Genomic DNA, 10,529 nt, shown 5'->3' on the forward strand with positions numbered 1-10,529 from the left:
AGGGAGTGGGAGAAGAGGAAAGGAGAGCTTAGTCAGGGAAGTCTTCTTGGAGGAGATGCGCCTTCAATAGGTTTTGAAGTGGGGAAGAGCAATTATTTGTCTGATATGAGGAAGGAGGGCTTTCCAGGCTATAAGCAGGATGTGGGCAAGAGTTCGGCGGAGAGATAGACAAGATCAAGGTACAATGAGAAGGTTAGTATTTGACGGGCTGGGTTTAATAGCAGAGTAGCAAGGTGAGGTCGGAAGAGCCAAGGTGATTGAGTGCTTTTAAATTATGGGGAGGAGCTTTTGACTGATGGGGAGGTGGATGGGCAACCACTGGAGTTTCTTGAGGAGTGGGGAAACATGGTCTGAACGTTTTTGAAGGAAAATGATCCGGGCAGCAGAGTGAAGTATGGACTGGACTGGGGAAAGACAAGAGGCAGGGAGGTCAGGAAGGAGGCTGATAAAATAATCGAGGCGGGATAGGATGAGTGCTTGCATTAATTTGGTAGCAGTTTGGATGGAGAGGAAGGGGCGGATTTTAGCCATGTTGTGAAGGTAGAACTGACAGGATTTAGTGATGGCTTGAATATGTGGGTTGAATGACAGAGAGGAGTTAAGGATAATGCCAAGGTTATGGGCTTGTGAGACAGGAAGGATGGTGGGGGCCATCAACAGTGAGAGGAAAGTGAGCAGGAGGGCAGGGTTTGGGTGGGAAGATAAGAAATTCAATTTTAACCATATTAAGTTTGAGGTGACAGGAGGACATCCAAGGAGAGGTGTCTTGAAGGCAGGAGGAAATGCGAGACAGCAGAGAGGGAGAGATCTTGATCTTGATCTCATTCATTCATTCATTCCCTTATTCAATCGTATTATTGAGCACTTGCTGTGTGCAGAGCACTGTACTAAGTGCTCCAGAGAGTACGGTACAGCAATAAGCAGATACATTCCCTGCCCATAATGAGCTTACAGTCTCTATCTCACCGCTGACCTCTCACCCACGTCCTGCCTCTGGCCTGGAAAGCTCCCTCCCTCTTCATTTCCGACAGGCAATTTCTCTTCCCCTCTTCAAAGCCTTACTGAAGGCACATCTCCTCCAAGAGTGCTTCCCTGACTAAGCCCTCTTTTCCTTTTCTTCCACTTCCTCCTACGCCTCCCTGACTTGCTCCCTTTATTCACCTGCCACCACCCCCCAGCCCCTCAGCACTTACGTACATATCCGTAATTTATTTATTTATATTAACATCTGTCTTCTCTAGACTGTAAGCTCATTGTGGTAGGGAATGTGTCTGTTATATTGTACTCTCCCAAGCGCTTAATACAGTGGTCTGCACAGAGTAAGTGCTCAATAAATATGACTGATTGATTCTTCAGTACCTAATGATAATGATAATAATAATGATGGTATTTGTTAAGCGCTTACTATGTTCCAAGCCTACTGAGTGCAGTGCACTGTAGGAAACATCTGGGAAGTGTAGCAGGAACACAAGACACGTTCCCTGCCCACAAAGAGCTGACACTCTAATGTGGGACACAGACATAGGATTATTCACAAGCAGTGTAATCAGAATAAAGAAAATTGAACGTTCCATCAAATATGCAAATGTACACAAGTGCCGAGAATGGGCAAAAAGAAATACATACGATATTTGGTGGTGTGGAGGTAAGCAGCATGGCCTAGTGGTTAGAGTACAGGCCTGGGAGTCAGAAGGACCAGGGTTCTAGTCCCTGCTCCACCACTTGTCTGCTGTGTGATCTTGGACAGGTCGCTTCACTTCTCCGTGCCTCAGTTCCCTTATCTGTAAAATGGAGATTAAAATTGGGAGCCCCATGTGGGACAAGGACTGTGATCAACCTGATTATGCTGTATCTATCCCAGAGCTTAGAACGGTGCCTGGCGCATAATAAGCGCTTAACAAATAACATTTCTTAAAAAAATGAGGTGACAGTAGGGGGATGTAACCTGGGGTGTTTAGAAACTCATTGGGGAATGCCTCCTGGAGGACATATGATATTAGGAGGACTTTGGATGTCACAAATTCCAAATCTTATCAATCTTTGCACTTATTTATTATCTCTTCTATGCATGTATTTATTTTTGCCCATCATCAGCACTTGTGCATAAACCTTACATAACCCATTACTTAAGCACTAACTCATATATATATAACCCCCTTTTTCCACTTCTTCCTATCTCTAATTTATTTTAGTGTCTCTCTTCCCTGCTAGATTGTAAACTTCTTAAGGGCAGGGATGAGGTCCACTAATTCTAAAGTACTCTCCCAAACACTTAATGCAGTGCTCAATTAAATACTATTGACTGATTGACTAATTAGTTAGTCAGAGAAAGCTTCTTCCAGGCAGGGAGAAAACTGTGCATAATAAGAGTGAGACAAGAAAGTTGAGAGGAAGGTATGGTGAGATTTTCTTGGGAGGAGCACAGAGCATGAGCTGGAATGAAGAGGGAGAAGAGAGCAGAAAGATGAGAGAGTCAGTGGAAAGCCTTGAAACCAATTATCAGAAGTTTCTGTTTGATATAGAGAAAAATGAGTAGCTATTGAAGGTTTTTGAGGAGAGGAATGGTGCCTTCTGAACTGTGTTTTAGGAAGATGATTCAGGCAGCAGTGGAGAGAAGATGGAGAAAAGACCAGTAAGGAGTCTGTTGTAGGTGTCCAGCTAGGAGATGACAAGGTTGGATTTGGCAAATGTTTTGGAGATTAACACCCTCAATATACACACTCGTAGATTTTCACACTGTAACAACACACACACACACACACACACACACTTGCATAGATTCATAAACAGTTGCACGCACCTCCCTCGCACACAAATACTCAGCCCCACACAAGTTCATGCACTAGTCTGTGAGCTCGTCTCTAAACTGCGAGCTCGTTGTGGGCAGGAAGGTGTCTGTTGTTATAGTGCACTCTCTCAAGCGCTTAGTACAGTGCTTTGCACACAGTAAGCACTCAATAAATATGATTGAATGAATGAATGAGAGGCTCATTGCACAGACCAGACCAGCTAGACCAAACCCACTCCCAACCGGACTTAGTTCAAATTTATTAATATTGACGGCAATTGACCTATTTTGTCTTTTCATAGCTCTGGCTTCATAACTTCAGCAAAAATACTCACATGACCACTAAACAATGATTCAGAAAAAGGTGTAAAATGTCCTCTGAGGACAAAACAGCATAGTCTAGTGGAAAGAGCACACGACCTGGGTTCTAATACTAGTCTGCCACTTGCCTGCTGTGTGACCTTGGGCAAGTCACTTATCTTCTCTGTACCTCAGTTTCTTCACCTGCATAGTGGGGATTAAATACCTGTTCTCCCACCTACTTAGGCTGTGAGCCCCATGTGGGTCAGGAACTGTGGCTGATCTGATTATCTTGTATTTGCCCCAGGGCTTAATATAGTGCTTGGCACTTTACAAATACCATTATTATTATTAATAATGAGAATTGATGACCACAACCAGCCCAAAATGTATTCCAACTTTTCTGACCTAAACCCATGCATCTCTAGCACACCCTCACTGATGCACTCCCAAACAGACACTGACATGGTTACACTTACACACTCAGACATGTACACATTCAGAGTCACACATTTACACTACCACACACTAAAGTATACAGAGAACTACTCATTTACTCACACACACTCATTCAGACATAGGGGTATGCACTCTTATACACATATGCATACTCATATAGCCCCACACAAAGTTACATACACCCACATACATTCACACACACACACACACACATCAATTTGTTCAATGCCTCTTGAGACTGTGGGCCCCTGTCCTTGGCTTACAGATCATGGGCATTCTTCATGGCCCCCACCTAACTCTAGGGCCTGCCCCCTGCAAGATTTCTCCCTTAACAATAATAATAATCATTATTATTATGGTATTTGTTAAGTGCTTACTATGTGCCAGGCACTGTACTAAGTGCTGGGGTAGATACAAGCAAATGGAGTTGGACACAGTCCCTGTCCCACGTGGGACTTACAGTCTCAATCCCCATTTTCCAGATGAGGTATTTGAGGCCCAGAGAAGTGAAGTGACTTGCCCCAGGTCACATGGCAGAGAAGTGGCAGAGCCGAAATTATCCATTACACATATTGCTTCCTTCCCCCTCTCTACACCTGGCCAGGCTTGCTTGCAGTCCTTCCATCATAGTCCCTTCTCCAGGATGTTGCTTCTCAATCTCCCTGACCCCTCCTACCCCTCCCTCCATCATTCCTCTGGCCCCTCCTCTGCTGGCTCAGGACACTACAATCTCCCTCCTGCCTCAAGTGAGTCAGATGCTTGGCAGCTGAGATCACCGGAGCTGAGAGAAGGGAGGGGAGTTGGGGGGGAGGGTATCCGGCCTTCTATTCCCAAGGGTGTGAGATTGAAGAACAAGGCAGTAAGGGGGACACCCCAAGACCCAACCGCCTCAGAGTTTCCTCCACCCTACTTCATTCCCCTCTCCCCCCATCCCTGGGCTAGGATGCACCAGCAGCCCTTGGGGGAGTGGGCAGAGGCAGTGAAAAAGGGTTCTCTGCACCCGGTTGGGATGGAGCTGGTGTATTTCCCCTCTCCCCCATAGCAGCGGCTCCTGACAATACCACCACCAGCCTGGCACCATCCATCCACAGTAAGAACTCAATAAATTGATTGATATTGACTGAATATTGACTGATTGATTGGTTGACTGAAGGGTACCCAAACTGAGTCCACCTGGGCAGGGCACAGGTGCTGCCAGTTTTTCATTTTGAGTGTGGTGGGTGAGGCACTGCTTTTTATTGCATGGGGGGGCAGGGGAAGAGGAGGACTTACGGAGCAGGGCTGGGGAGGGAGGTTGTAGAAGCAGCGTGACCTAGTTGATAGAGCATGGGCCTGTGTGTCGAAAAGACCTGGGTTCTAATCCCTGCTCCACCACTTGTCTGCCGTGTGATCTTGGGCAAGTCACTTCACTTCTCTGGGCCTCAGTTACCTCATCTGGAAATGGGGATTAAGATTGTGTGCTCCATGTGGGACAGGGACTGTCTCCAACCTGATTATCTCGTATCTACCTCAGCGGTTAGTACAGTGCCTGGCACACAGTAAGCGATTAACAGATACCTTAAAAAAAGGTTGTCAGCAGGCTGCAAAGAGGGAATGGGTTAGAGAGGCCCCTGGATCTGGGGGTCTTTCTGGCCCTAGTTAGAAGCTCTGGAGTGTTGTCATAGCCATGGGGGGAACCGGGCCCAGAGTCTGGCCCAAACAGCCACGGGGGTGGGAATGGGGGCTTCATCCCCCACCCCACCTCCCAGCTGGGGAAGGCCCAGCCCCTCTCACTCCTACAGAGCTGGCCTGCCTCTGGTCAGTTAGTCCCAGAAGGCCACTTGGAGGGAAGGTGGGCAAAGGTTGTCAAACTGGGGAGACACTGGGGAGGGAGGTGAGGGGTTAGGAGAAATATTCTCCCTCCCTTCCCAGATAGGAGGCAGGGAATGGGGAGGTTGAACTTAACCAGCTGGAAGAAAAGGGGTCCCATGTAGAGTCGTGGGAGTCTGTTCCCCACTGCCTTTTCCCTCCTCCTCCTCCTCCTCCATCCATCCCCCCGCCCCCACTGGTCCCGGGCCTACCGGGGCTCTGGCTTCCTCGGGCTCCCGGGGCTCCTCCAGAGGTGAGCTCACAACCCTGGCATCCTGGGAGTCCGCTCTCAGACTGGAGTGGCTGCCCGAGGCCGTTCATTAGTGCCGAGAGGCTCACCCGAGTGCCAGCGGGTGCCAGCGACCACAGGGACCCGGTCCTGCCCCACCTAGGTGGGGCCGAAGAGAGGGCTAGCCTGGCGCTGGGCTCCGACCTGTCCCGGACGCTTCGGGGACCTCATGGGAGACTGGGGTCCAGGGGGGAGCCTGGGGGCTGGGGCCGTGGAATCATGCGGTGCCGGCCGAGCCGGGTGCCCGGGACCAACGTGGGCCTCGGTGTGGGCTGTACTGGCACGCACCGGAGGGGCGTGAAGAGTCTGCTCTCCTGGATCCTGAGATGGACGGGGAGCCGAGGGCCACCGTTCAGGGCGGGCAGCTGGGGACCCCCTGCCCTCCCCCAGCGAGTGGAGAGGAGTCACGCTCAGGTCAGTGGAGGGCTGCGGTGGTATGGTGGGGGGAGGAAACAATGTGGGGGGCCGCTTAGCCGGAAAGATGCTTATGGTAAGGGGGGACGCTTTATCCATTCCCCCTACTTGGTCCTTTCCAGTATCCTCCGCCGTCCCCTCACCAGCCAGTACGCCTTCTTCACCCCCGCCACCCCCCCAACCACCCGAGCCCTTCCAGTCAACATTCAGCCTGCGCAGGCTGCAGCAACAGCAGATTGATTACCACCTTGCGGCTTCGCTTGGGTGTCCCCTGGGGCCGCGGCCCGACTATTTATTGGCGTGTCCCGGCGTGTCCCCGCGTGTGTGTTAGCGTGTGCGATTGGAAAGGCGGTGGGTGGCGATCCGTGCCCGGGGCCCGCGAGGTCTAGGAGTGCTTCCCCATCTGCCCCTCTGCCCTCTGTCCTGCGTCTTCGTCCCGGCCCCCGCCCACCACCCAAATACTTCGGTGCTTCCCGGGCTGGGATGAGAGAAGGTCTAGAGGAGAACGTAGAAGCAGATATCTAGGATCCACAGGCCCCAACTTTTCATTGTGAGCGCGGCGAGTAGATGAGTGAGCAGGGGTGAGGCTGGGGGATCCTGCAGAACGGAGCAGGGGATGGCGGGGCGGGTCGCGCAGGGCTAACGGGGTTCAGAGAGCCCCGATTTGGGGGTCTCTCCAGCCCCGCCTGGAAGCTCTGGGGTCTCGTTGCAGGGAGCGGCCTAGGCGGCCATGGGGGTCGGGGATAACGAATGGCTTTCTTGCCCCTCCCCGCCCCCAGTTGGGACTAGGGCGGGGAGGGCGCTGGCACCGGACTCCATCGCCCTCTCGGAGCCAGCACCTGTGCTCTCGGGGGCTCCTGCCATGGCTGATGGGGCCCGCAGAAGCGGGGAGGGCCCGCGATGGAGTCATTCCACCCCGTAGAGGCAGCATGTCACCACTGGGAGAGGGTTAAATTGCTACCAGGGGAAAGGCGGTGTCCTGAGAACTCCGGGGTGTAGGGTCAGAGGGAATCGGGAGAAACAGGCCGACAGGGAGAAGAGCAGAGGACCGGTGCAGTGCCCACGGTGTGGGCAAGAGAAGCAGCGTGGCTCAGTGGAAAGAGCCCGGGCTTAGGAGTCAGAGGTCATGGGTTTGAATGCCAGCTCTGCCACCTGTCAGCTGTGTGACTTTGGGCGAGTCGCTTCACTTCTCGGTGCCTCAGTAAAACGGGGATGAAGACTGTGAGCCTCACCTGATTAGCCTGTAATAATAATAATGATGATGGTATTTGCTAAGCGCTTACTATGTGCAGAGCACTGTTCTAAGCGCTGGGGTAGATACATGAGCAAGACTGAGCTCCTCATCTTCCCTCCCAAACCCGGTCCTCTCCCAGACTTCTCTATCACCGTGGATGGCACGACCATCCTTCCCGTCTCTCGGGCCTGCAATCTCGGTGTCATCCTTGACTCGTCTCTCTCATTCACCCCACGCATCCTATCCGTTACCGAGACCTGCCGGTTTCACCTCTACAATATCGCCAAGATCCGCCCTTTCCTCTCCACCCAAAAGGCTACTTTACTGCTACGGGCTCTCGTTATATCCCGGCTAGACTACTGTGTCGGCCTTCTCTCCGACCTCCCTTCCTCCTCTCTCGCCCCGCTCCGGTCTATTCTTCACTCCGCTGCCCGGCTCATCTTCCCGCAGAAACGATCTGGGCATGTCACTCCCCTTCTTAAACAACTCCAGTGGTTGCCTATCGACCTCCGCTCCAAACAAAAACTCCTCACTCTAGGCTTCGAGGCTCTACATCACCTCGCCCCTTCCTACCTCTCCTCCCTTCTCTCTTTCCACCGCCCACCCTGCACGCTCCGCTCCTCCGCCGCCCACCTCCTCACCGTCCCTCGGTCTCGCCCATCCCGCCGTCGACCCCCGGGCCACGTCCTCCCGCGGTCCCAGAACGCCCTCCCTCCTCACCTCCGCCAAACTGATTCTCTTCCCCTCTTCAAAACCCTACTTGAAACTCACCTCCTCCAAGAGGCCTTCCCAGACTGAGCTCCTCTTCTCCCTCTACTCCCTCTGCCACCCCTCCTTTACCTCTCTGCAGCTAAACCCTCTTTTTCCCCTTTTCCCTCTGCTCCTCCCCCTCTCCCTTCCCATCCCCACAGCACTGTACTCGTCCGCTCAACTGTATATATTTCCATTACCCTATTTATTTTGTTAATGAATTGTACATCACCTCGATTCTATTTAGTTGCCATTGTTTTTACGAGATGTTCTTCCCCTTGACTCTATTTATCGCCATCGTTCTCGTCTGTCAGTCTCCCCCGATTAGACCGTAAGCCCGTCAGATGGCAGGGACTGTATCTGTTGCCGACTTGTTCATTCCAAGCGCTTAGTACAGTGCTCTGCACATAGTAAGCGCTCAATAAATACTATTGAATGAAAGGGTAATCAGGTTGCCCCACGTGAGGCTCACAATTAATCCCCATTTTACAGATGAGGTAACAGGCACAGAGAAGTTAAGTGACTTGCCCACAGTCACACAGCTGACAAGTGGCAGAGCCGGGAGTCGAACCCATAACCCCTGACTCCGAAGCCCAGGCTCTTTCCACTGAGCCACGCTGCTGTATCTACCCCAGCGCTTAGAACAGTGCTCTGCACATAGTAAGCGCTTAGCAAATACCAACATTATTATTATTACATTATTCTCTTCTATCATTATATAATATATTCTACATTATTATATATTATATTATTATAATAATGTTGGTATTTGTTAAGCGCTTACTATGTGCAGAGCACTGTTCTAAGCGCTGGGGCAGATACAGGGTAATCAGATTGTCCCACATGAGGCGCACAGTCTTAATCCCCATTTTACAGATGAGGTAACTGAGGCCCAGAGAAGTGAAGTGACTTGCCCACAGTCACACAGATTATGATGCTGAGGAGGATCCCGCGGTCCCGCCCAGCGCCCGGTTCAATCGCGGGCCGGGCCTGCCCCCTGGTGGCCAGAAAGGGTTTAGGACGAGCAGGCCCTGACCGCATCCCGAGGCGGGAAGATCTCCAGGCGGCGGGGCCCAGGGCTGGACATTTGACCCGTGGGAGGAGGAGGCCCGCTCCCGCACTCGAGGGATTGACAGTGTGATGGGGGGAGGAGGAGGACAGAGACGGGCAGCCATGGAGATATAAAAGCGCCCGAAACAAGGACAGGGAACATACCGGACGTCTGTGAGCACGGACGAGAGACCCTGCAGCAGAAACTGACATCAGCGAGGCCGGCAGGAGGGGGAGAGCAGTAAACTCAGTCGGGTGGGATTAACCAGGGAAGGCTTCCTGGAGGCGATGCGCCTTTCGTATCCGGAGAGGGAAGAAAGAAGATTTGACGAAGAGGAGGGGGGAGGACATTGCAAGGCGAGGAATTAGCAGGCGGGGGTGGGTGGGGTGGGGGGACTGGAAGGGCGGGAGCAACGGACGGTGAGCAGGTGGAACTGGCCCGAGTAGGGTGTGGTGGGTGCCAGGGCATGCGACGAGGGGGTATTTCATGTAGAAAAGGCGCCCAAGGGGTTCCACTTGGGGGCGGCAGAGATTACAAGAGCTCACTAAGAAGCGACTTTGGAACTTCAAATTGCAGACCAGGCCCGCCCTTTTGCCCCACTGCCCACATTTCACACCTTCCTGTCTCTTTGATATGGCTCCTGGTGGACCAAGGAGCATCGGAGCCTTCGATCTCTTCCAGAACGCAACCCTTCCCTTCTCCCCCTCCCCCCGCGCGCACACCACCGGTACACCACGCTGTGCTCCGATGAGGAAGGGAAACCAGGGCAGAACAGCCACGGGAGGAAGTGGCTAAGTTCCCGGGCTCCTGCCCACAGAAACAGCCGTTGACTATATGTACGGGGTGGGGGGAGGGGGCGGGGCAGGGGAGAGGAGATAGGACGAGCGAGGGGAAAGGATCTAGCCCATCTCCCTCCCGCCCCATATTCCCCTCTCTCATCTCCTCCGTCCTGCCCACTTAGGCCTCCCCTGCCATAAACCATCACCAGAGGCACAGAGACAGAAGTACAGAGACAATAAAGAACCCAGACACAGAGAGAGACGGCAATCGAGACAGACACTGAAACAGATACAGATAGAAACAGAGAGCGAGAGAGATAAAGACAGAGACAGCCAGTGAGGCTGAGAGATAAAGACAGAGACTGAGTTAGAGAGAAGCGAGATGCTGCTAGAGACGGGGGCGGTGAAAGAGGGATAGAGAGAGACACGCAGAGAGACAGAGATATGGGCAACAACAAAGCGAGCCAAGAGATAGAAAGAGACAGCAGGAGAGATAGAGACAGAGTCAGTGAGAGGAACAAAAAGACCCAGACAGAGATACTGAAAGAGACAGAGATAATTGAAGGGGCAGAGATGGATCTAGCGGGAACCCCCAGACACTGCCCCCTTCCACGCTC

The sequence above is a fragment of the Ornithorhynchus anatinus genome, chromosome X1, assembly GCF_004115215.2.
Source record: "Ornithorhynchus anatinus isolate Pmale09 chromosome X1, mOrnAna1.pri.v4, whole genome shotgun sequence".
Classification (NCBI taxonomy): Eukaryota; Metazoa; Chordata; class Mammalia; order Monotremata; family Ornithorhynchidae; genus Ornithorhynchus; species Ornithorhynchus anatinus.